This window comes from Dermacentor albipictus, chromosome 5, assembly GCF_038994185.2.
Source record: "Dermacentor albipictus isolate Rhodes 1998 colony chromosome 5, USDA_Dalb.pri_finalv2, whole genome shotgun sequence".
Taxonomy (NCBI): Eukaryota; Metazoa; Arthropoda; class Arachnida; order Ixodida; family Ixodidae; genus Dermacentor; species Dermacentor albipictus.
This window is the reverse complement of record NC_091825.1, coordinates 43185585-43213233: the sequence shown is the minus strand read 5'-3', so window position 1 is coordinate 43213233 and position 27649 is coordinate 43185585. Positions and strand designations below refer to the sequence as shown.

The window sequence follows — 27649 nt, the reverse complement described above, 5'->3', positions numbered from 1 at the left end:
AACGAAAGCAAAGTCTTGGGATCTCCTCGTGTTGGAAATGCCCTTTGGTGAGTATGTTTTTTGCAAAGCGGGTGATCTCGCCGATGTTTCGCCGATCTAGTGAGCACGTTTCCGGTCAAACAACTGTAGTGTTGTGTTCCTGCATGCCTCCTCGTGGAACGTAAGCGGGGAGGCGGTCGTCGGCATTTTTGCGCTGTCCAAAGCTGTCGGCAATCTACAAAGACGGGTTAAACGCGTGAAAAGCTTCCCGGTTCATGCAGTACGTGTAGCAACCTTCATCTGTTGACAACCACGTTGACTACCACTCACGTTGATTACCACTCACGTTGACTACCACGCACATTGACTACCACTCTACATGCACGTAGACGCACCACCAAAGGAATGCAGGGTTGATCGAAGCAGATTACGATGGCATGCACGCAGAAAAAAGCGTGGTTAGGCACGGTCGCGGACGCTGCGAAGGAACGAAACACTAGAGTTGACGTCACAACACCGCGGTTTCCGGTCTCCGCTCGCATCGTCAGCGTCAGCAGCAGCGCGCGGCATTCGACGGGGGGCGGAGCTACAGCGCAATTTCAACCTACGATTACGTCGCTCCTAATTGAAAAAAGAACCCCAAATTTTACCTACATGAATTATAAGGTTCATGCATCCGTATATGAGCGTCTTATTGAATTCGACAGACTCTTCAGCTTCCTTGTAACTAGTATACGTCACTTTCACGCTGTGAGTTATTGCGGTTTTGCGACGTCGCGTGACAGGCACGTGAAGTGGGTGCAGCCCAAAAACTTTTTACCAATAACCGAGGGCTAATGGCAAAAACGCATCGAATAAGAAATGATAATTTCTCTTTTGTTCGGTCAAATCATAATCAGTCTGTACACGTAATATCAGATGGGGAGCTGTCGCGGTTTTCATGGCGTGGCGTGACATACAGGTGAAGTGGGGGAGGTCCGAAAAAGTTTTTGACCAATGGTGGAGGACTGATTGCAGAATTGGAATAGAAAATTTTGGAATAGTTTTACGTTATAGCGCCATTGGTTTCTGCCAGTAAATGGGGTTCAGAGATTTCAGAATCAAATAGCAAGGTCACTCCATTGCAGTTGCGGACTTAACCTGATGAATCATCACTATGACGACTGCGCCAAACTAATGATAATGATAACAAATTCTGGGGCGCACGTTCGAAATATACAACATGATTAAGACGCGCGCCATAGTGGGGGACTCCGGGTTAATTTCGAACACCTAAGTTTCCTTAACATGCACCTAAGTCTAAGAAACACGAGCGAATGCAACATGTTTCCATGGGTGTTTCATGCAGCGTCTCGCTTCAGGCCCTGTCACGAATGGCGAAATGCACAGTTGAAAGCAAGCGCTGACAAGCAGCAGTCGACTAGTTCGAAGCTCTGAAACCAGCCAACAAAACGATAAACTTTGAATACAAGCCATATATTTTGATGTACAGTGTTTCCGGCACATGTCGAGCTCTTGCAGAGATATTTCACTTCATAACCACATGCATTAGGCGGCAGACGGCTGCAAATGAAAAAAAAAACATGTAAGGGTATATGACCGCCAGCACACACTTTGTCCCTCGTGTACCTTCCGCCCTCATTGCCATATCACTAAGGGTTATTATAAGAGCGCATAACTATTTCTGTTCACCTCATCACCATCGCCCCAACAGCACCAAAGTGCTCTAAAGTCTCCTCCACACATGAAAATACTTCGATTGAATGCATCGCGGTGCGGGGAGGGATGAGGTCACGCCAACCACTGAACTTACACTCTCTGCGTACGAATGAGACGGCGGGAGCAAAACCTTCCAGCCAGTGCAATCTCGGAGACCATGCCATGTGCATCAATGTCTTCGCTGCTTATAGAAAGCGACAAACAGGAAACTGTCAAATGCTACCTTTTTTCTTCGCTAGACTACAAGGATGGAGTTCGAATCTGTAAAAGAATGTGGATTGGCACTGTTTTCAACTCCACAGATCACATGCCATTGCTTTCTCACTACTTGAACTGCAGTAACTCCGTGAAGCAAACGCAAAATTACATGACTCTGTTCTTGTCAAAGTAACGCCTGTAGAAGCTACGCACGACTTACGCCGACGCAAGGATTTTCACTAATTGACTCTGTATTGAGACGTGCGTGAAATTTTCCCCATATCTGCCTCATTTGTTCGTAAATTACAGATTACCGTTCAAAACGTTTCCGCTTATAGCCTCGGCTGCTTTACAATGTCTTCTTATAGAAAAAAGCCATGGCTGAAATTTTGGCGGCGGCTTCAACGCGAGACGCTTGCACAATAGGTACGCACCATTCTTAGAATTAAAAGATACCCTGCGTGAAACTACGCGGCAGACAATAGCGTTAATGGCATCACAACGCTCAACTTTCGTGCTGCACCTTAAAGCTCATTGCAACTCCCTCCCGCTCCACCCCCTATGCCAGCTTGACGAAAGCCCCAGTAATGTTAGCCGAATCAGCCAAAAGTAATCGCAGCACCGGCATGCAAGTAGGCGCTGCTCAGTCTAGACTTCACAGCGCAACAGCGCGACACGCTTCCATCCCCCCTGGCTGTTTTTCGAGTGCTTCTCGTTTTCCTCTTTAAACGGCGTTCATTCCTAAATAATAAACGAATAAACAAAAATAAGTAATCAGAAGCCCAGCACAGTTTCATCAACTCAACACGTGCTACTTCTCACGCATGCATCGAAACAATGCTGGAACACGTGGTTGCAAGCATTGGTATTGTGTAGTGGAAGACCTCCTATGCATAGTACACGAAGCCCACATCACCAAAAAAGAAATTTTTTTACAGTGCTCAAGTACACAGATGCACAGACTCATACATGAAGCAACGCTGCGTGACGTGTAATTTAGTTCGTGGTGTTCTCGAGTTCTGCACAAGCGATTTGTTATTAACTGACCCATACGACATCTGCACTTGATAGAAGTTAGTGAAGGAGTACGGTGAACCCTCATACTGAATTGCATTTCGCATGTCAAATCGAGGAGCGAGCGAACTGTTGTCGGAAACGGACCACATGGCGGAAGATCTACGTGCTTGTCATTGCTCCGCTGCTTGTGTATATCGATTTAATAGTTATGCATGCAGCTGAAAACAGCACTGAGGTGTCCCTTTTCCACTTGAGTAACCTAGCGCCACATAATTCACGCAAATAACCTGTCGTCGTGCACAACGCGGTTCATCGCACCACACCACACTCAACACGAGGTCAGGAGCACTATATTTCAAATCGCTTCGGCGCAAACAGAGCAGTAAATTTATTTCCTTCAAGAGGATTGCTCAGCTGGGCTCGTTCGCTCGGTATTCACGAAGTCAGTGAACGCGCTAAGTCAACGCTTAATACAAATGACATCGGCGGTAGGCTAGTGCTGATTATGCAGACTTAGGACTTCGGAAGCATGCTTTCATACTTTTCGAGCACAATAAAACAAGCAACAAGCATAGGAGCAGCGGAAATCAAGATTACGCACGTCGTTTTATAAGACGTTCCCATTGAGACCGGCCGAACAATAGTCGGCAAGTTGAATTTGTGGCCGTCGTTCGAACTCGGTACGAATTATTCTCGGACATCATGACACCATCTACGCTCTTCTGCCGTGTCGTTGTCAACCTAGTATGACATCAGTGTCATGAAGGAACACAGGACAGATTTCAAATAGCGTTTGTCGCTTTACTTACGTAAAACCGAAGTGCCTTTTAGGGACGTTACGGTGCGCGTCCCTTCAAGAATAGGCACGTTTATTGGATGTACGTAACAAGCCTGCGTATGCTGAAAGGCTGCGGCAGAGACGTGGGCATGCGCAGAGCGAAACGAATCTGTTCCATGAATGCCTGCGTAAGCTCGTAACAATATGCTCCATGCATAACGCAAGGCTTGCTGCGCGACGCTTTCGTGAGACCTCGAACAAACGACAGTGCATGATGGCGGAAATGGCGTCCGATGCGAACAGCAACAGCAAACTCCGTGCAAATCACGTCTACCTTACTTCGATAGACGATGTTACCATGCCAGAGGAGGTTCAAACAAGCAGCTTGGCTTCTATACATGTAGCCATTAGCATGGCGTCCGCGATCGTCCGGTGCGCCGATCGCAGAGGCCCCACATTTAGACAACATAGTATGCTTCTGGCTTTTGCTGGCGCTGAGAAACATCCAAAAACGCTTACACCTTATATATGACATGTCCAGTTTAGGGAATGGTTTTGCGGCACGTTAAACTAATAGTGTTGTGAAGCGCTTCCTTTCAAGCGTACCCAACGCAGCAGCGTACGTATGTTGTGGATTATACCTAAGAATGCACTGCGTACGCCCAACTAAAAGTATCTAAACTTAGTGTAACGTACTCGAACGCAAACCTCAAAAATATGAAGTGTCCAAAATTTGACGTCTATGACGTGTTTATGGATCCCAAAATCGCATCCGGCCCATTCAACCAGCAAAACCTCATTTAAACCCAGAGGGCGGCAGCCTATGGGACGTGAATTTGAATACCACTTATCAATATTTCTTTCCGTTTGTAAGCATTACGCTCGCTCTACACGCCAAATAACATGCGTTACCTCAGCGCCAGTAAACCGCAGAAACTAAACAACGTACGGAACATACGCAATGAAGACAACGCTATTTCTCTGCGTCTGTTGTGCGTTTACATTTGGTTGCAAATGCTATTCTAGAATTCTCTATTGTCGCTCGCCTCTTGTATCCGGAGAACTCGGACCATCGATGGTGTCGGTGTCATTGCATCAACGGCCGTCATAAGCATAGCAACCAGAGATGTCGTTGCGGCCTTTGATTGGTTGACGTCGGCGACGCGTCGCATGATAGTATAGCGTGGTTAGAAGTGCGCGTCACAGCGCGCCTCGACGCATCACCCTGTTCGCGACCAACGCTTTTGACGCGTAGGCGCGCGCTTACACGTGTGGAAGCGTGTTAGTGGTTGGGGTTTTACCCGTCTGTCGCACTTCGGCCATCAGTGCTCTCGGCCACGCACATATGCGGTGCGCCTGACAGCATGCAGCGGCTATGGGAAAGTTGAAGAGGCAAGAAAACTTTGCTTTAAAAAACTAAGAGAATATTTATCGGGAATGACGGCTCGAGGCCTCTTGAGGAAATAGAAAGGGCAGCGGTAAGGGGCTATGTGCCTCTTTCGCTGCCCAAGGGGCTCTACGAAAACGCCGGTGAACGCAAACCACACCTGGCATGTGTTACTGTTCCGCTTAGAGCAATAACTTGATGAACTGAATAAATTTGTGCGGATTGCGATTCTTAATACCCGATCATCCGTTAATGAATGCGTGGCCCACATTGTGTGCGCCGAGCTGAGCTGTGCTGCAGTGAAAATTTCAGAGAACTTTGTGCATCGTAAAATTTGTGGCATGCACTGTAGATTTCAAGACAAGGAAGATGACGGGTCGACTACACAGCTGATACACGGTAGGCCAAACATATTACAATATATTCGCTAACCGAGCTTCTTTGCCTGACGACACAATATGGCCAAAAGCGCAACCATGGGGTAACAAATTAAGAGACCGGATGACGATAAGTGTACTGTATTGGCACAGCGCCTCTGTTGCACATTTCCTTAACAGATAGTTTTAGCGTTTCTTTAATTACGTTACCGTCTGCAGCATACCGGGCACCAGCAAGATTTATTGTTGCCCCCTTTTAAAATGGCGGTGAACCATAGTCACTCTGATGAGTGTAGGGAATGAAACCAAGTGACGTGGAAGGTCAGATCAAGAAAGGATAGCAAAGAATCCGCGCGCAAGTGTGAATGCCGTGCTAGGCGAAACAAGGCGACGTTCAAGAACTTCAAGCAAGAGAATACTTTTCGTCCCACCATCTACGGCACTTTGTTGCGCTCAGTACATTCATACCACAATTTGTGATGCAAGTTCATTTTTAAGTTTTCGAACGGGTTCATGCGGCAGAACCCCAATGTATCCAATCAAAGACAAAGCTGCTGATTCAGGAAAACACACAATACAGTTAATGTAACCTGGATGAAAAAGTTATTAATGAACACCTAATGAAACACCCATCAAGCCTGTCACGTCCAAACTATTCTGGTAGTTGTCGAAATATGTGTAAGCATTGTGCCACTTGCTTATTTCCATGCAGCTCGGTGTCATCAAGAATGATATGAAACTTGATCCGACCAGTATAAACGACAACGCTGCGGTGACAGGAACTGCTGAGGACGACGGCGCAAGCTGCATCGACGCCAAAGCATGATACAGCAGGGGGAACGCCAGGCGCACTAATGACGTTCCGAGCATTATAAGCCGTTATGAGTCTTTCGCACCTTATCCATCTGAGTCGAACCATTATTAACAAAGGGCATGATCGGAAATCATTGTTCTAAACGCACGCTCAGTTTGCGTCCAGTTTCGCCTCATGTGATTGACCTATGACCGCGTCGAGTCGGCGCGGCACAGAACATTGCTATCAGGATCATGCGGTTTCGTCAAAGGTTCATCTGTGATTGACGGCGGGTGAGGGATTGAAATAGACGTGGTTCTCACCAAGGCAATGGTGGTGCTAAGTGACGGGTTGCTGATAAGCGGCTGGTCCAGCGACGGGTCGGAGATGATTGACGCGCACTTGTGCCCAGCCGCCGCAGGAGATGCAGGTGCCGCAGCGGGAACCTGCAGGAGAAGGATGCAGGAGACCGGGACTTCCTGGCCAGGCAGCTGTACACGAATTGCGGCGCATTGCCTGACCCCTCAAGCTCTGCCAACGGGCACAGGCGTCCACAGGTCACGGATGGAAGTGCGCGGTGTGGAAAATTTATGAAGCGTAGGAGCAGGTTGGCAGGATCCCCAGTCAGGTGAAGCCGTGATGGCCCGGGTCCGGAACACGAGTCACCACATCATCATCTCGCATTCTGGTGGCCGACGTCTTCTCGTGGTTTTCCTGCAACTCTCCTTCCAACACGGGATTTCGCTTTTTCGTCTGCTCTGGCACCTTCTGTCTTTCCAGGAGTGGTGATCTTCGGAGCTCCGTGTATTCCTATCACGGGTTCTTGGGAGCTTCATTTTTCCTTTACTTGTTACTTGCGTTACGTGTTTCCATGCTTGACGCTCTTCGACGTCACTTTCTTTTGCTTAGCACGGGATTCACGTCGGCGCGCAGTCCTTCAGGTCTACATTTCGTCTCACGATCAACAGCAATTGGTTTAGCCCACTATACTCGTCACAGTCACCTAGCCGGCTAGAGTTACTGAAGTATGCTATGTATATATTCTTTCTAACAGTTTTGTATACATCCCTTCAATCTTTCATTCAAATTTTTCAAAACTTATCGATCTACTTTGTACAACTACCTATGCGTGTAAGGAATGCTGTCATATCAATCTCTTCCTTGCTTTTTACACGAATGCCCTAAACGTCTCTCACTTATCTCTAATGCTGAACGGATGATGTTTTATTCATTTTGAATCCAAGGCCTTCGGGAAGGTGTACGTTGTCTACGTGCCACACTTACCTGACTACATCCCCAAGATGACAGCCCACGAAGTCCGCGTGGCGATCTACGCCGATGACATTGCACTGTTCGCGTGCGGGCCCACGGACCTCGGCTTCCAAGTGCGAGAAACCCTGCAGTCGGCGATCAACGCCGTCGATGAATATCTCGCCAGCATAGGGCTCCAGCTCTCGGCGTCAAAAACTGAGGCGTTGTTAGTACACCCCCGTTCTCGTGCGCGCTTCGAAATGCCTTGTCTCACGCTGCGCGGAAGCCCCCTCCCGTGGCAGAGAAAAGTGCGCTATCTCGGACTTGACATCGACTGCCGGGACAACTTTAACGCCACCGTCTCCCAGCTCTGCAAGAATTCTAAGAAGGTGGCTGGCGCCGCACGCTCCCTGCTCGCCCGTGGTCGTGGTTGGTACACCGCAATTTGCGCTTCGAGTTTACAACTCTGTCGCAACAACGCGAGCACTCTATGCGCTTCCCCTCACGAACCCCAGAGCCACCAACTGCAACGCCATCGACATGGAGCACCGGACCGTAATTCGCCAACTTTACGGGCTTCCTCGCAACTCGCAAGTAGGAGCAACTGTCGCCGAAGCGGGAGACAGGCCGCCCTCACTTCGCGCACGGAAGCAAGCGATGAACCACATCGAGTGCCTTCAACGTTCGCCACAGGGACAACGCCTCGTTTGTCGCCTCCCCACCCTCGAGGGCTCGGGCATGGGCCAGCGGGCCACCGAGTTCAGCGCACTCGTCGCGTCGACGCCGCAACTCCTACCTCTGCCGATATCGCCGGACGCCTCCGCGCTACTCGATGTAAACACCACGGTGCCAGACGTCAAGTCCAAGCGTCAAACAGCTGTTTGTGCTATGCAGCAGGAAACGGCCGCACTGCTACACGAGCGCCTAGGGGGCCGGCTGCTCGCTTACACCGACGGCTCCGTGGCGAGTGATGGTTCTGGTGCTGCAGCGCGCACGGCGCCGGATATTTGCGCTACACGGCAGTGCCGCCTTCGTGCTGTGTGGTCGTTGACGGTGGCCGAGCTTGCTGCGATCGACCTAGCAGCTGATCTCCTGCTTCAACAGCGCAGTGTTGTTTCTGCCGCGATCCTTTCGGACTCGCGCGCGGCACTGTGCATGCTGGTGAAGAATTACCTTGGACCTCCGTTGGTGCAGCGCGTCGGCACAAAGCTCCGCCATCTCGTCAGCCAGGGCTGCGATTTGGCATTGCAATGGGTTCCAGCGCACATCGGCCTGCAAGGGAACGAAGCCGCGGACGCTCTCGCAAAGAAGGCTCACTCCCTGCGCTTCCCCCTCGCTACCTCGGTCGGCGGCTTCGACGTGGCCAAAGCAACCATTCTGCGAACGCTCCGTGCGCAGCACCCGGACCAGCGCATCGCCGCGGGTGCGTTACTTCGACTGCTCCCCCGCGTGGGCTTCTCCCGGGCGGAGCGCTCTTTCCTGCTTCGCCTGTGCGTCGGCTGCTACAGGACGGCTGCTAGAACGCACAGGCTGGAGGGAATTGGCGACCCCGCGTGCAGCAACTGCGCCGATTTGGAGACGCTCGATCACTTGCTACTTCGCTGCCCTGCCTTCGATGTGGAGCGCACGGACTTATGTACAGTCTATCGGCGACTGGGACTGACTTACGATACGGCGACCGCACTGCTATTCCCTGCAGCCCACTCGTCCATCGTGAAGCACGCTCTTTCGGCACTGCTAGACTACTGCAGTGCGACGCACTTGAGAGCGCGGCTCTGAGCCCCGCTCTCACATATTTTCCCCCTTGCCACGTTAGTCCTGTCTTTCTCTCCTTCATCTTTTTTTTCCCATTCGCCCTTCCCCGTGCAGTGCTGTTTAGGTGTCCTCCTGTGAGAACCAGTTACGGCGCTGCACTCATCTCTTCCGTTTCCTTTCCAAAAATCACTTCACACAAACGTGCCACACTGGGTGAATCTCCGCATTCCGTTAGAAAGTGCTCAGTAGTCCCCGGATTTTCGCTGCAGCTTATACATACTTCATCTTATTGCAAATGTTTACTCCGGTAGCATTTTGTCCTTAGTGAACCAGCTCTAGCAGCAGTGGCAGACGAAGCATTTCCACCGATTGCGCCAGCCATTCCTCAAAAAGATAGCGTGAACAAGGCAACGCCTGTCTCATGCGAGGCCCATTCTCTATTGGCGAAAGCGCCGCATGCGAAGTAGCGCATGCGTAGTGTGTCCGAAACACGCCAGCGCTTTGTTTCTGCGCTGGAAGCTTGCCTGGTGGCGCCGGCACTCCGCTTTCCTTCCCATCCTTTTCCCCCTACCTTCTTACGCGTTCCGCCTTCAGGTTGCACTGCGCCCTCCTCTCCGTTGTGCTCCTTGCGTCCTTCATCCTCCCGATCCGCGTTCGCTTTCCTGTTTTGCTGTGCTCGTTCCCTCCGTTACGCAGACGCCGAGGCCAACGCTCGGCGCAGGAACGGGCGCCTGACAGCTGCACTCGAAAAATTTCTACGCCAAATTCTGATCTCAGGCTTCTCTGTTGCTGCTGGATCTATTTGAGTCATAACTACGGCTTCTTTAGCTCCGGAGTTATCCCTAATGACATCTCTTATGTAGCGTAGCACGTCGTCTCGTTAGAAGATGTTACCATCTTCATCTCTTATACCCATTTAAGCTGTAGCGGCAGCAGCATCGGCGTCGCACGAGAGATGACGTAGATGCTCGCGTCTACACGAGGCTCGAGCGGCTGTGGTGGCGACGACCATGGACCAGACCGATACTACGAGAGCTCAAGGCCAGAACCCTTCCGAGGAACGCGGTGAGCCCTCCTATTCCGCCATCGCTGTCCGCCTCCCACGGTACTGGGACCAGCACCCTTCTGCATGGTTTCTTCAGGCCGAAGCGCAATTTCAAGTCGCTGGTATCCGCTCTCAAGCATCGAAATTCCATTACGCCGTCTCAGCGCGCTCGCCGGCCGCCATTGACGAGGTAGCAGATTTGTTGAACTCCCCATCGTCTACCGCCGGCTATGACGATCTCAAGGCAGTACTGCTACAGCGCACAGCAGCTTCACAGCGTTCTTGCATCCAGCAGCTTCTGTCCGCTGAAGAACTCGGCGACCGACGCCCTAGTCAACTTCTTCACCGAGTGAGCCAGCTGCTCGGAAAAAACGCGAGATCCATCGTCGACACGCTGTTGCGCGAATTGTTTTTGCAATGACTCCCGGCTATCGTGCAGATGGTCCTGGCAACAGCCTCTGCCATGGACCTTACCGGACTTGCCGCTTTGGCCGACAAAGTCATGGAAGTAGCCACCCAAACCATCGCTGCCACGTCACCGTCTCCGAGTGACAATACAACCACTCTGCAAACTCTTCCCTCCTCTTCCGCAGCACGATCTCCGCTCGCCTCCTTGTGTGAGCGCTTGGAACGTATCATCTGTGGAGCGGAACATCGCCGCACGTCTCGTCGTCCACACAGCCATAGTTCCGTCATGCTAAACCTTGGACTTCGACGAGCACTCCGCTGGATTTTCCTGGTTGCAGACGTCCGTCATGCAGTCATTGAAGCAGGCTTCTTGCATAACTACGGACTCCTTGTGGACATCCAACAACGCCGTCTCATCGACTCCATGACCCAGCTATCCGTTCCCGGCGTCCCATCATCAGGCACATAGTCCATAGCGCCTACCTCTGCCATGTTGGACGAACCTTTCGCCACGCTTCTACGCGAGTTTCCTACTCTGACGCGCCTGCCGGACTGGACGCAATCGGTGCAACATGACCTGTGCCATCACATCGTCACCTCCGGCCCACCGGTCTATTTCCGACCCCGGCGATTGTTCCCGGAGAAACTCAAGATCGCTCGCGCGGATTTCGAACACATGCTGCAACGTGGCTTCATCCGCCCTTCCTCCAGTAACCGGGCATCACCACTTCACATGGTGCCTAAGAAGATGGGAGACTGGCGCCCATGCGGTGATTACAGGGCACTAAACAACGTGACAGTTCCTGATCGCTACCCTCTCCCGAACATTCAGGACTTCAGGGTAGCGTTGCACGGTGCGACGATCTTTTCTAAGATCGATCTCGTTCGCACCTACCATCAACTACCGGTCACGAAAGAAGACATTCCCAAGACCACCATCAGAACACCCTTCGGACTTTTCGAATTTCTCCGCATGCCTTTCGGTTTACGGAACGCGGGCCAATCCTTTCAACGTTTCATCGATTCCGTCAGCCGAGGTTTGCCTTTCGTTTTTGCATACAATGACGACCTCCTCGTCGCATGCTCTTCGGCAGAAGAACATCTTCACCACTTGCGGTTGCTGTTGTCACGCCTTGCCTATAAAGAAATTGTCATCAACGCCGCAGAGAGTGAATTCGGTCAACCCGAACTCCAGTTCCTTGGTCATATCGTCGACGCTAACGGCATTCGACATCTGCCGTCCAAGAATCGCATCATCGAAAACCTTACCCGACCGACCACACTCACCAAGCTTCGCCAATTTCTCGGATTTATCAATGTCTACCGCCGATTCATTCCCAAGTGGGCACGTCTTATGGCTCCGCTAGACGCTCTCCTGGTAAACAAACGCAAACAAGTGCTTCAGTGGACTGAAAAGGCCACCGACGCTTTCTCAAGGGTCAAGTCTGCCCTCGCCGACGCCACGCTGCTTAGACACCAAAAGCCAGACGCACCTACTGCCATCTTGAACGGCGCTTCAAACGCCACCATTGGTGCCGTTCTGCAGCAATTCATTGACAATGCGTGGCATCCCCTCGCCTTTTTCTCCAAGAAACTGATGCCTGCGCAGTCCCGCTACAGCGTGTTCGGCCGTGAATTACTCGCTGTTTACCTGGCTATCAAGCATTTTCGCCATTTCCTCGAAGGCCATGCATTCACTGTCTTGACTCACCACAAGCGCCTTGTGTACGCAACGAATCGTTTGGCGTCCTGTTACTCGCCCCGCGAGGTTCGACACCTTTCCTACATCTCCGAGTTTACAACAACGTTCCGCCACATCAAGGGCACCGACAACGTTCCAGCCGACGTTCTGATTCGTGTCGATGTCGTTTCCACGTTGACATCGGAACCTTTCATCATCGAGGCCGACTTACTCGCCAGTCAACAGCGTGACGACACTGAACTTCGTACACTCCGGAATTCGTCAACGTCCCTGAAATTGGAAGACGTCGTTGGGACCCCAGATGGTACGTCCGTCGTCTGCGACACTTCTAACGACACACCTAGACCATACCTTCCGGCATCCGTTCGCAGACGTGTATTCGAAACCGTGCACAACCTGTCACACCCTGGCATACGCGCGACACAGAAGCTTCTTTCCAGTCGTTTCGTTTTGCCTCGGCCAAACGCGCAAGTTCGCGATTGGGTTCGCTGCTGTTTGTCGTGTCAACGTTCGACGATCCAACGTCACCCCATTCCGCCTGCAAAGTGTTTTCTTCAACCAGATGCTCGTTTTGACACCGTACACCTGGACCTCGACGGCCCTCTCCCGCCTTCGAAAGGGTACTGCTACATACTTACATGCATCGACCATTATACCACGTGGCCAGAAGCTACACCTATATCTGACATCTCAGCGCTCACTGTTGCAGCAGCTTTCGTGTCTACGTGGATCGCAAGGTTTGGCTGCCCATCCACAATTATCACAGATCGTGGTCAGCAGTTTGACTCAGCACTCTTCAACGAGCTACTCAAACTACTCGGAACGACACGTTTTCGCACAACTGCCTACCACCCACAGTCCAATGGACTAGTTGAACGTTTTCACCTGCAGCTCAAGGCCTCCCTTATGGCACATGAATTGCCAGAGAAGTGGGTCCTGCATTTGCCCCTCGTCTTACATGGCATCAGAGCCGCACTCAAGAGCGACCTAGGTTGCTCCTGTGCTGAGCAAGTTTACGGCACTCACCTACGCCTTCCATGCGATTTCTTTGTCGCCACCCCCAAAGCGCCTATGCCATCACCTGCCGAATACGTTGCCGAACGGCAAGCCTACTTGAGCCAGATACGCCCCGTGCCTACACATTCACAAGAAGCAAGGTCCCCGTACGTCTCTCCCGCACTCACCTCTGCTACCCACGTTCTCGTGCGTAACTGTGCCGTGCGGAAGCCTTTGCAACCACACTACTCTGGACCATATTGTGTTCTAGAGCGTCGTCCGACGTCTTTTGTTGTGAACGTCAACGGCCGATCAGACACGATTGCCCTGGAACGTCTCAAACCCGTCTACATCGAAGCACCCGTGCCATCAGATCCACAAATATGCGAGGCCACCCTGCTGCATCCTTCGCCGGCGCCTGCGCCCGTGACACCCGATACCATCGCCAAGACACGCCGTGTCACGTGGACATTCCACCGTTCGTCGAACTTTCCTCATCTATAGGGGGGGGGGGGGGGGGGGAGGGGCCCTCTGTAGCGGCAGCAGCATCGGCGTCGCACGAGAGATGACGTAGACGCTCGCGTCTACACGAGCCTCGAGCGGCTCGCACGCCCCGGCACGGGATGGCGTTCCGAAGGAGATCATTAAAAAGAATGCTACGCTAAGCGATCGAGCATCGGTTCTTCCTCTCCTTCGAGAGCCCGATACTTTAGCGGTCTACGTGGTCGCTTGTCGCCACAAGACTTTTAACGCGACAGCGTTAAGGAGCTCGTGTCGCAGAAAAGCCGGTGTCGTCGGCGTCGGCGTCGTCGGCGTTGGCCATGAGCGATAAATCCCAGCAGGCACTTCATGAATAAAAACAACTTGCAAGATGGGTTGGGTGGGAATCGAACCAGGGTCTCCGGAGTGTGAGGCGGAGGCGCTACCATTCAGCCACGAGTTTTTTTTTCTTTATTACCGGCCACTCAGCCACGAGTTCGATGCTTCAAAGCGGTACAAAAGCGTCTCTAGTGAATGCGGTGTTGCCTTAGAAACTATCTGTTTCTAAGGCTCAGGCGTGCGTCGCTTGCTCAGGCGCACATTTCGTTGCCGCGGCGAACGTGGCGCTGCTCGACGCTCACCGCGTCCGATGCGGGGCGCGTAGTTGCTGCGCCGTAGCCCACTGCCTCACACCCCTTGGCGGGTCGACGGGAACGCTGTCGCGTTCCACTCTTGAAGGCGAAGCTTAAGCGTCCTCCAATTTTTTAGTTGGAGCTCCGAGTGCTCTTACATAGTTCCAGAATCTTTCTAGTGGGCCTTTGTCTCTTTTGCCAATGTTATGCGCCTAACGTTCACTTGTGTGTTTATTTTTCGCTTGCACAAGCTTACTCGCCGCCAGTTTCATTTTTCGGTATGTGTTGCAAACTAAGAACACCACATCTTCCCTTAATCCGACCTTCGATGATCCCTGGACGCCTGCTCACGCTCTTCTATAGCTTGAATTATTTCCTTGTTCCACTCCAGACGGCGTTTTCGCTTCTCCAATCCAATTCATTTTTTTTGCCGTGTATGTCTTATATCCCGACGCATACCGTTCACCAGTTTCTTACATGACCAGACTGTCTGATGAAATGCCTCCATTTTCTTATATATGCCTTTGGTGGTCTCTGTCATTTGTTTTCCGTTCACTTTTTAACTCAGATGCTATTGGGTCATGTTTCGCGTTGGTAGCTCTCCAAACTATTAAGGCTAAACGGTTAGGATCGCCCCTAGGCTATCATTTTCATGTTCGTCTATTATCATTTTGTCCAGTCGTATGTAGAGTGTTTCGGACTAAGGCGCAATCAATACATGACTGTCTATTTGGGCATTGCCAAGTTACCTGTCCATGATACCTATTCTCGGTGTTAACTACTATAAAGTTCTCGTCATTGCACACACCCAGCACTAAAGAACCATTTTGATCAGCACACCCATCTAAATCTTTCATGTGCGCATTTAACTCCCGCTAATATGACCTGGCTCGATATCCTTACCTCATTATTATAGATTTAAATGCACCTGATGAATTCTTTATTTTCATCTCTGCTAAGACTGCCTGTCCACAGGTAAGAGTAAGGATCCACGGTTGTTCTTCCTCTCTGTAGAGGACAGTGGTAATACTTGCCAACTTGGGCATCCGAGGCACACTACCAAAGATGGCCTACGCAAGTGAAGATTGCTGCCGCTAAGGATAGCGCCGGTAGGTTCGCTGAATGCTTCAGGTGAATGCAAGCAAGCAGGCACAGGAGAAGCTGCCAGACAATTTGTATTTGTAACTTTTTTACAATAGTTCACAGGTAGGAATGCACGATAGAACTGTAACACCTACAGGGTGACCCTATATCATCATCATAATCATCGTCATCATCATAATCATCGTCATCCTGGTTACGCCCAATGCAGGGCAAATGCCTCTCCCATACTTCTGTATGGCCCTGACCCTTCTGTATGACCCTGTATCGGCAATGCCTATTTTGCATAGCACCACAAGCTGAGTCAATGACGCCTGGCCGGGGCAACAGGTCCTAATTTTCGATTCTTTGGTGCCCCGACCGAAACACTTGGTTTTCGATTTGGTCCGTCCGCCCACTAGTCTCGAATCCTTTACAAGGATCTTCTTGTGAGTAGTCCTCCAGCTATTCAATCATTCAGCCTCATCTTTATTCTAGTATGGTTAAAGGTGTTTGATCAGCTTCTTAATAACAACATAACCATGCAACGAGGGAGAGGGTTACGAATGCGAAGCAATCATACACGGCGCAAACCAACAGAGCCCGACACTATAAGCGCAATAAAGCACTAATAAGCAGTAAGCACCAACGAACTAAGCCGGCCGGGTCATTGACATAGGCTGTGTCGCGCCATGCCACGCTGGTACCTGCGTACAACCTTCGGACAAAGCTGTGGCGTAATAATTACGCGCCATACGTCAACGAAAGTTATCAATGTGGCGTTTTGGGGTCGCATACAGTTGTCGAGCAAACAATCGCACAGAAAAGGGTTCCGACACCAGTGACAATGGGCACGGTTTGCGCAGTGAATAATGCCTGCGGCGTTAACGTGTTGCGTGCCGACGAGATAACCGATTCGCGTACGTGAGGAGCACACGGTGGCCACGGACATTGTAGCTGTCATCGAGCGCACCAGGTGGACGAGAAAAAGCACCAATTGTTACTCTTCTTGAGGTCGGCTTTGTGCACTGATGGGTGCGAATCGCGTCGTCATCCACCCCGCGAGTTTGCGCCAGTGCCAGCCGGCTCGCAGGTACGTCTGCTTACCAGCAGTCGCCTTTGCCCGTTACGCACCACGCGGAAACGCGTCGCCGAAAGAGCTTCGCGTACGTGCACTACGATGACAAGTTTCGTTGACGCGTCACGAATTACTGGCTCTGATCGCCACCACGCGTGTCGGGTGTACTTGGCCAGTGCCATGAGGCGCGCCTGTCTCATATCGGTGTCGTCACCGCGACACCCATGCGCCTCAGACAAGCATTTATTCCATTGTTTTTCACTCGTTAAGCAAAGGTCGTCGGCCACGTACCGCAAGCCACCTCTTTCCACTTTTTTTGCAGCTGATCCCTTCGACCAGACAAGAAGTGAGGGAAACGCTGAACTCAAACTTCTCAAGCTAACATTAACGAAATAAATGTGGCTTTATTAGCGGCAGGCTTGAGTAAGCTCCTCTAAGTCACGTCTTTGTGCCTTCTCATATGCAGCAGATTTATAAATTCTGCTTATATATATATTTTGCCCTTTGCCACTTCATGCCTCACCTGATTAGCATGCCTACACTTCCGGCATCTGCTTCATATCTCGTAGATGCGTTTTGGTCAAGGCGTACACGCCACTAGCTAAATCATTCAGCTACGTTCATATTTGCATTTTTTCTGCTTGTACCACACTGCATGTTTATGTACCAAATTTTACCGTCTCTGTTCTATTCCTTAGGGCGCGTTTTCTTACTCCTTGTGGTCTAAATAGACCCACGGCGTGCGTGCCCCTAGAGTTATTACCTAATCTTCGTTCCTGCGTACCTGGCCCCACCCAAAATAGTCACTGCCCGTGCCGTGAATCGACGGCCAACACGTGTTTCTACCCTATCACTAATATGCATCCTGTCGCGGACAAGTGCATTCGTGGCCTGCTCGGTGCACTTCTCGGTGGATGTCACTGACCGAAAAATTCATTGCTTAGCTAGCGTCGACATTTTCCTGTTTGCTGCGAGCACTGCCCTTCAGTTCCATACATCTGCCTTTCAACCTATGGCACCATTCAAACTGCGATTTGCACTTCCTTAGAAACATTCAGAGTTCTCTAACCCCTTTAGGTATTTGCTTCGTGATCCCTGTTCGCCTACCTTGCAGTGCGTCATTCACTCGGCCTGTTATCACCACTAGATGCCTCTCCTCCTTTGTTCCACAGATGTGTTACTTGGCTTTCGCTATCACTTCCTTAATAGGTTGCCCCGGAAGTGAGCTAATATTGACTCGCTCGCATGCACCTACCTTCTGTATTATCACCAGCTTGACTTAACGCATGCTTGGGACGCTATAACGTAAAACTATTAAAACTTTTCTATTCCAAGTTTGCAATCAGCCCACTGCGATTAGTCAAAAACATTTTTGGACCACCCCCCTTCACCTGTCTGCCACGCGGCGTCACGGAAACCACAATAGCTCCCCATCGGATATGATGTGTACACACTGATTATGCATAATTTGACCGAACAAAACAAAAATACTTATTTCTGATTCGACGCCTTTTTGCCATTAGCCCTCGACTATTGGTCAAAAGTATTCGGGCTGCACTCACTTCAACTGCCTCTCAAGCTACGTCCAAAACCGCAAAAGCTTACTACGTCAATGTGACGCGTACGCGTTAAACATGCATTAATATGCCGAACAAAACTGAATTTCTTCTGAATAGCCGCAGGCTGCCCCGTTCCGAAAAGAATAAAAGATGCCTGCCGCCGATCTCTTAGGCACTGGCTGCTCACCCCTGCCGGAGAGCATGGGTTTACTTGCGTGTAATAAAATTTTTGCGCCACCATGTAACGTTTTTGAGAACTTTCGGCACGTTTACTACCTCGTTCTGCCAACTCTTCTGTACTGAGGATCGGTTTTAGCGTCATTATTAGGTTTCCGTTGCATGTCGCCGTGATTGTCGATGAGCCACCGCAAGCATATTAAGAGAAAGCAGACCAATTGCAGACGATTGCACCACCCTCTTCATCCGGTTATCGATATTCAGTGCAGTGGTTCGGCCCCATCGAATCCCTGTCCACTTGAGCATGCTCCTCGCCTCTTGTGAGCCAATTAAATAAGAAAAGCAGCTCAGTGCAGGCAATGTTATTCGTTTTTCAAGAAAGCAAAAGTGACCTCTTATGAACGGGGAAAGCATTTGATTGGTTTGTTCATACAACCCTGCGGGTGACCGCCACATGCTTGCGTCGGTGGTTACGCAAATTTGACGCCAGGAGATTGGAATAAAAACATATTGGAATTGTGCTACGTTACACGGCCCTTGAACTTGCAACAGACCAACTAGACGCTTTTCCTGCTCCCTGGCGCAGAAAGCTGCTCCTGGTCTTCTATGCCTTTCCCCTGTCTCATCCTCACTCTTTCCTTTCTTCCCTGCCGGGGCCAGCAAGTCGGTGGTAGACCCTTCATTATCATCACAGCCACTGCTTTACCAGTCCGCCACCATTACCATTCCGCCACTGCTTTCCAACGTGGTAGTTTCGCCTGCTTTGCCTCCTCGGGCTTCGGATCCAGCCCTTTTCACCGTACTTGCATCGAAGCGTTCACCATTGTTTTGCGGGATAGCTGCCTTGACCTTCATTTCTACGTTGGCTAGCGCATCTTCTACCACTTTCCTCTGCTTCTGTTTGTTCTGGAGATCCTTCTGCAGATTTCCAACCCGCTTAGTTACCTCACCCTTCCCCTGCTCTAGACGCAGCCGACAGGAGCCTCTGGACGCAGCCTACAGATAAAGAGGGCCCCGTTTGCATCGCGTATTGGCTCAAACCGCGTTTGTCCCAACGCGTAAGAACGCTCACACTCAGAAAAACGCATGCGTGGTTTTCTCCTAGGATCGACCGCCGTCTTGTAGTAACAAGGCGTGTAGTCAAAAAATATTCCCGTTTCTAGAAAAAGAAATATGTTTATTCGTTACCTAGATATATATACCCAAAATGATCAAGATACTGAAAGCTATGAAAAATGATATATATAATTTGCTCAAGTAAGCGAGCACATCTAACAATCAAATGATCAAAAAATCAAGTAAGCTTACCGCTTTCGCGCGACGCCTACTGCACTGAGAAGGCACTTACAAACGGCACGGCTGTTCCCATCGCACTCACTCGAGTCACTGCCAGCAGCAACAATGCTGGTAGCAACATTCTGTGACGCGGAGTTTACCCGGAGGACGGAGAAATCAAATAGTGCCGTAGCTAACCGGAACCTACCTATTTGGATTTGTAAAGCGCTGGTAGCAACATAATCGCTAAAGTGCTATCCTTCGTGATTTCCTTCACCGAGAACACACACGCAGCACAAAAGTTGTAAGGTAGAGTAGAATTAAGACATAAGGGGGCAGTTCTGAAAAATTAAAGAAGTAGGGTCGGCAGGACTTGATTGATCGAAACGAGCAGGAGAAGACAGAACGTGGGTCGCCGACTGAGGGCTCAGGTCTGGTGGTATGGCGTAGTATCGGGTGGTTTTATCAAGTTTTGTGCTTCCTTACGTGTTCTCGCTTTAGTATGGCCCATTTTAACCTAGGCTGATGTACAAGAACTCCCCGCCGAGGAATTTTTATCCTTCGACGAAGTTTTTTTCCCACTCATGAGACACCTTCGCATTTGTTCCTACGCAATTGCGCCGCCAGTATCCCCGCTGCGCTTGTTCCTTGGGATGGAGGCTCTATCAGATTACCTACCCTTTATTTATCAAAGAGGCTCTTCATGTTGCTACTCCATTTTACCAGAACATCTCGGACGTAACGCAGTTTCGCCTTGGCACATTGTTCGTAGGTCGCCAGACAAAACATCAGTTTGGGATTCACCCTTGAGCACATCTTTCGGAGCCACTGGATTTAACGCATTTATTCCTACTCCCTTCGACAATGCTGACTTCGATCTACAGAACATCGCATATGGCTGGTGCTTCCTGCTCGTATTTTTCTGTCACTTTCTGCTTGTCAGAGACGTAGGTATGGCGCCGGGTATTGAGAGTAGAGCTATTTTTGCCGCGTATGCTTCGATGTCACAATTGCTGGAAAGTTGGCCATAATATTGGAGAGTGTAAATGAAACCAACGGTGCATCACATGCGTGGAAAATCCCGGTTCAAGTGATTGTAATTCCCAAAACTAGTGACCCTGCCTCTGTGATACCCTACCCAAGAATTTCAGGTACTCAAATATATGGATAAAAGACACTGATCCACAAGAAAAGCAATAAGGATTGCAAAGGAAGGATCACTTCTCGATGCTGAAGTTGCAGCTAAGGAACATAGAGAACCATTCTTATCTCTCACTACAGCCATAGGAAATACTGTTCAAAAAGTAGTAGCCAGGGCAACAGACGTTGGTGAACCTAGACAAAAAGCATCGCACAAGCTATTTCTTTGCAAATAAATACGGTTTTTCAAGCTACTCGTCTATGGTCTGGAGCAAATCAGCTCATAGGATCGCGTCAGTGGTCTAGTGATGGAAAGAGGTACACCACAATCTCTGTAGATGGTACAACGTCTACTAGTTCCCCACCCGCTCACTCTGCTTCTGACAACCAGACTGCACTAGATTCAGAAATGAAAGACGCAGAAAATAATGCTCGGGCTATAAAAAAAGAGCTATGTAGACTTTCAGTCAGGATTGTTCCTCATTTCCCCATAAGAAATCTTCGAAATTTTAGTCGGAGTTTGAAGCAAAATGCATGAAAGAATTCCCATTCCACTGCAGCGCGTCGTCTTCATCATAGCATTGTCGATAGTGCGTCAGGGGAACTGCCGCTCACTATTATCAGCTTCTGCAGATCTGTTCTTTCTTTCTAACAAACTCAATCCACATATTATTTTGGCCTCATACAGGGACATTTTAGACATCCGGGATCAATCCCTGGGCCAGACTAAGATTGTCATCCACCGCATCAACACTGGTGTCTCTTTGCCCCTTCACCGTCGGCCTTACCGTGTGTCCACATTGGAGCGCGATGTGATTCACAAAGTAGCCAAAATGCTTTCGAGGGACATTATCGAACCATCATCTAGTCCTAGGTCCTTCCTCGTAGTCTTGGTAAATGAGAAAGACGGCTCCTGGCTTTTCTGCATTGATAATCGGCCCGTCAGCAAAATCACCGAGGACGCGTACCCTTTTCCCCGTGATGACAACGCACTCGATTGCCTACATGGTGACACTATTTTTTCATCTCTGGACCTTCGCCTAGCCTACTCGCAAACTGCTGTAGACGATATGGATCGCGAGAAGACCGCCATCGTGATCCCTGACGGGCTTTTCCAATTCAAGGTCATGCTTGCAGTCTCTGCAACGCGCCACCTACCTTTAACATAATGATGGACAAACTGCTTCAATGATTTAAATGGATGACGTGTTTATGTTACCTAGTCGACGTGCTCATCTTCTCACCTGTTGTATAGGCTGCCACCTAGTGAAAGCGGGTAGACATAGTACTCGTGACTGCGTGTGGTCAGCGATCTGGCAGCGCGTGCTCTTCTTCTTTTTAATATAGAACACGTCTGAGGGACCATTACCGTGTGCGTATGTGACTGGCCGTCTTGCTCTTCTTTCCTGGCTACAACATGGTGTCAGAAGAAAAGGTTCTGCCAGCGGACAACGGCTCCTAGTCCTTTTCCATCCGAAGGACGATGCCAGCAACGAAACACCGGTGAGCTGCTCCTTATAGGCACATCTTAGTAGTCAAGCTCAGGTACGCGAATTCAGTGCCGTTCCTGGGTTACAAAGTGATGACTAAAAGAGTTCAGCCGATGTCTAAAAAGGTTCAGGCAATAACGAGTGCGCCAGAACCAACAAACAAGTTGGAGCTACAAGTATGTGGGTTCATTAGCCTCTCACTGGACCCTATTCTCCAAGCGCAACAAAAAACACAAGCATGCACAAGTACTGCGAAAGTCAACGTGTGTTAATTAGTTTTCCTTTCCATGTGTCATATTCGCCAGGCACGACAAACGAGACAAGCATGACGCAAGCACTGGTAAAGTGAATGCGTGTGATTTAGTTAACCACTCACTGCGTCCAATACTCCAGGTGCGACAAAAGACACAAGCATGACGCAAGCAATGGCACAGCGAAGGTGTGTTAATAAAACAATTCACAGCGTCCTATTTCCAGGCATGACAAACGACACAAGCATGACACAAACACGGGCAAAGCGAACGAGCGTTATTTAGTTAACCTCTCACTGTACCCTATTCTCCAGGATGGCAAACAGGTCAACCGAGTCGAGTTTATTTTGCGTAGGCATTGTGATTTCACTGCCAGGTTGCACAGAATAGGGGACAATCGCCGTACGAATCGAAAAAAAAAATCATGAAACCTTCCACTATGTGAAGGTGGTTGACCAGCGAAGCTATTTAGCACACGACACGGACGTGTCGTATGCTAAATTTTTAATGCTAATTTGCGCTAATGCTAATACTATACTTTTTAAACCTTCTTGTGCTAAATTTTTAACAAAGGTACGAACTCATTTATTGTTCTGATCGGTGGTCATCGTGACGAAAGGTACACACACTCATTTAGGCAGCAGTGGTTGCAGCAGGCAGCAGCACTCACTTAGGCAGCAGTGGTTGCGGCTTGCGAACCACTTCTAACCATTCTCTGCATATTTGTGCAGATTTCGTGTGCATCTGATTCCCGGCGCCGTCTGTGTAACAACGATCCTATCAAGACCCACACGTGTAAAGCCGGCGACCCCAGCACCGTCATCACTGCATCGCATGCAGCGCCGCCAACAGAGGGATCCTGCCTTATAAGCGACTGCCCTGGAACGGCGATCATCACTTAGGCAGCAGTGGTTGCGGCTTGCGAACCACTTCTAACCATTCTCTGCATATTTGTGCAGATTTCGTGTGCATCTGATTCCCGGCGCCGTCTGTGTAACAACGATCCTATCAAGACCCACACGTGTAAAGCCGGCGACCCCAGCACCGTCATCACTGCATCGCATGCAGCGCCGCCAACAGAGGGATCCTGCCTTATAAGCGACTGCCCTGGAACGGCGATCATCACTTAGGCAGCAGTGGTTGCGGCTTGCGAACCACTTCTAACCATTCTCTGCATATTTGTGCAGGTTAGTGTTTCTGAAATTTTCCTCGTAGCCCATAAGTTTCCGCCACCACCACTGCTGCTGCTCTTTGCTTTTTGTGTATATCTGCGTAATTCTACGAGATGCCCACTAATTCCGAGTTAGCGAAAGAACTTGAGATTCTCCGTTCTGAAGTCGCAGAAATGCGTCAAAGTCTCAGTGGGTTTAATGAATTGTACGAATCTGTGAAGGCAAAAAATGACAACCTTCTCCAAGAAAACAAATCCTTGAGAGACGATAACAAGTCTTTGATTGATAGTAACAAAAGCCTTTCACAACGAGTAGCTGACCTTGAGCAGTATTCCAGGGAAAATAACGTAGAAATTAAAGGTATTCCAAAGACTGAAGGAGAAAGCTGCCTAACAATTATCCAGGCTTTGGGTGACAAGATTGGGTGCCCTGTCACTGCTGGTGACATTGACATTGTTCACCGCGTGCCTGCCAAACAAGGAACCAACATTATCGCGCGGTTCTGCTCACGAACAAAGAAGGCTGACTTTGCTTCCAAAGCGCGTAAAGCAAGACTCACAACAACTACAGTAGGGCTATCACATAAACCACCCACTTCCATTTTTGTTAATGATCACCTCACACCCGATAATAAGCGTCTTTTTGCGCAGGCGCTAGAGCTCAAGAAGTCTAAAGGATGGAAATTTCTATGGACCGATAACTGTGCCATTAAGGCAAGAAAGTCGGAGAACAGCCGTGTTCATCGCATATGTAGTGTAAATGATCTGTCAATCTTCAAATAAGTTCTTCCTTGCTTACACTAACGTCTAATTCATCATGGCTGACTCAGTTTTTACTCTTGACGAAGCGAAAGCTCTCATTGAGGAAAAACAACCCACTTTATCCTTAATACATTGGAACATCCGCAGTATTCGTAGGCATCACGATGATCTCATCGCTCTTCTTTGCAGTCTTGATCATGCATTCTCTTTCGTATGCTTATCTGAAACGTGGTTATCATCTCATGACGGGAATCTATACGGTCTTTCAGGCTACACTCCTGAATATTGTCATCGTGAAGGTTATCGTAGTGGCGGTTCGGCCATTTTAGTAAAATCTTCATTGTCATATAAACGTCGCCATGATCTTTTTTTCGTCATTGCCTCTGTGAATCAGTATGGCTAGAAGTAGAGAGTAATAACCTGCAGCTGCCTACCAAACGTAACATCATAATTGCATGCATTTATCGCTCACCTTCTTCCTCTTACATCGAATTTTGTAAAGAATTTGAGCAGTTACTAAACACAGTCACTGATGAAAACAAGGATATTGTGATATGTGGCGACATTAACATCAACATTATCAGCCCTGACAGTCAATGTTGCTCCGAGTACTTACGTACTTATCTTAGCTGCGGTCTCTCCTCACATATTACAGCTCCAACGAGGTGTGAAATAGGCGGACGTAATACTTTAATTGACCATGTACTGTCTAGCATACCTACTGATCTTAGCACAGCTGGAATAGTGGAATATGCCGTAACAGACCATTACCCTATATTTTTTTGCATAGGTTCCGTAACGCCTTCTCAACCAGCAAAATATGTCAGGACTTTCTTTGATTCTAATAAATTCACTGGTATGATTCGTGCAATTGACTGGGCTGACGTGCTTGAAGAGCAATGTGGCGAAAGGGCTTTTGAATCTTTTTTCGCAAAAATATCTGAATGCTCTAACTTATGCACAAGTAACACTACGGTGACGCGTTGGTTTAGCTCACCAAGAAAGCCTTGGATTAGTGATTCTTTATTGCGGTCCATTAAAAAAAGAGATAATCTTCGTAAGAAACTTAAAGTCCAGCCATTCAATATTGCGTTGCGATTGCGCTTCCACACATATTCAAATGTTCTAACAGCCACTTTAAAAAATGTCAAGCGTAATTACTACGAAAATAAAATTAGAAAAAATGGAAGTGATACCAGACGAAACTGGCAGGTTATTAAAGAATTCTTAAACATCAGTACAACTAAAAATCGCATATCGTGTATGAACCACAATTCTGCTAATATTACTGACCCTCAAGACATAGCTAACGTTTTCAGTGACCATTTTAGTATTGCAGACGGTAGTCAGCCTGATTCAACGTTGCTTAGTTTTCCGCGCTGTTCTCATTCATTTTACCTGTTCCCCACAACATCTCTGGAAGTATGTAACACTATTAATTCTCTTAAAACAACCGGTCCGGGCCTCGACTTGATACGTCCCTCTAGCATTAAGCTTGTGTCTAACGAAATCTCACCTGCGTTAGCACATATAGTAAATAGACTATTTATAGATGGCATCTTTCCTAACCGCCTCAAGACAGGTAAAATAATCCCAGTATTTAAAAAAGGTGACCATAAATGCACAAGTAATTATCGTCCTATCTGCATTTTGTCTTTCTTTAGTAAGGTCATCGAAAAACTTATACATAATCGCTTAACTAAATACTTATCCAAATTTAATCTTTTAACTTTTAATTTCTTTTAATTTGGTTTTCGTGACAATTTTTCAACTGAATTAGCGCTTATTACATTTACTGAGAGGGTCAAATTAGCCATCGATCAAGGCCTCTTAGTTGGTGCTCTCTTTATTGATTTCACGAAGGCGTTTGATACAATTAACCATCGTATTCTTTTAAGTAAACTTGAATCATATGGCATTTCTGGACCGCCTTTACAAATAATTCGGAACTACCTAATTAACCGACAATATATAGTCGAATTTAATGGTGTCTTGTCCTCTTCAAAAACTGTAAATACAGGTGTCCCCCAGGGATCAATACTTGGGCCACTTTTATTTCTCATATTCATTAATGACTTGCCAGACATATTAACACATGCGCACTGCCTTCTTTACGCTGATGACACTACCATTTTCGCATCTGATAAAAATTTATTTGCATTGCAGGATAAACTTAACGCTGACCTAACGAATGTTCATTCATGGTGTGTAAAAAACAAGCTAACCATTAACCCATCTAAGACAACATTTATGGTATTCCATTCTTCAAAATCTTTGCACATTGATTCTATTGTAGTGTCTCTAAATAATAATGTATTTGCAAGATCCACGTCTACTAAATTTCTTGGTGTAGTACTAGATGAAAACCTAAAGTTCCAGTGTCATATTCAATCACTTATTCAAAAAATCTCATTTGGTATTCACATCATAATAAAATCTCGCTCTTTTTTCCAGCAAACCATTCTCATGTCTTTATATTACGCGTATATACACAGTCATCTCTCATACTGCCTGTCATCTTGGGGTAATACATATACCACACATCTTCATCAGTTAGAAGTTTTGCAAAAGCAGGCATTACGATTAATTGCATTCCAATCGCATACATCTCCCTCTGCTCCAATATTCCGTTCCCTAAATGTTTTACCTTTACGCATGTTATTCAATCATAAGCTGTCGCTACTTATGTTTCGTCTTATAAATACCCAGTTTAATATTCCAGGTTTTAGTCGCTCTAGCCTCATCAATTATAACAACACAAGATTTTCAGCTCAACTCAATCTTCTTCTTCCAAAAGCAAAAACTAACTATGGGAAATTTACCGTCGCGTTTTCAGGCGTTTCTGTTTGGAATTCTATACCATCTGACATGAAGACATCTACATTATTATCATTCAAACGTAGAACGAAGGAGCATTTCTTGAACACTTTATCTGACGCGTAGCATAATTTAACAAACATAGAATTAATTAGTATGTTGTTCACTTTACCATTACGCAATATACTTTTCAATTACCGAGTTACTAAATTTTGCCTTAATTGATACTTCTCCTCGTTGTTAGTTTTACGTGCCATTTATCCTCGTTTTAATTGTTGCATGTTATTTTTAAGATTTCTTCAATTATTTTTTCTTTTTAACTCTGTGAATAT

The 27649-nt window shown here is 48.4% G+C and overlaps 1 protein-coding gene and 1 long non-coding RNA gene across 4 annotated transcripts in view; one reads left to right on the top strand and one right to left on the bottom strand.

Annotated features, from left to right (window-relative positions):
- Nucleotides 1–27649, bottom strand: part of LOC135900540 (uncharacterized) — a 219765-nt gene that overhangs the window by 43975 nt on the left and 148141 nt on the right. The gene's annotated exons all lie outside the window — the stretch shown is intronic.
- The window catches only part of LOC135900539 (uncharacterized), a 59271-nt gene continuing 53741 nt past the window's right edge, over nt 22120–27649 (top strand). Inside the window, exon 1 of one of the 3 annotated variants that reach the window (XM_065430016.2) lies at nt 22120–22329. The gene's annotated coding sequence lies outside the window, so the exon portion shown is untranslated. The remainder of the gene's footprint in view (nt 22330–27649) is intronic. The other 2 variants (XM_065430018.2, XM_065430017.2) reach the window with 2 other exon arrangements.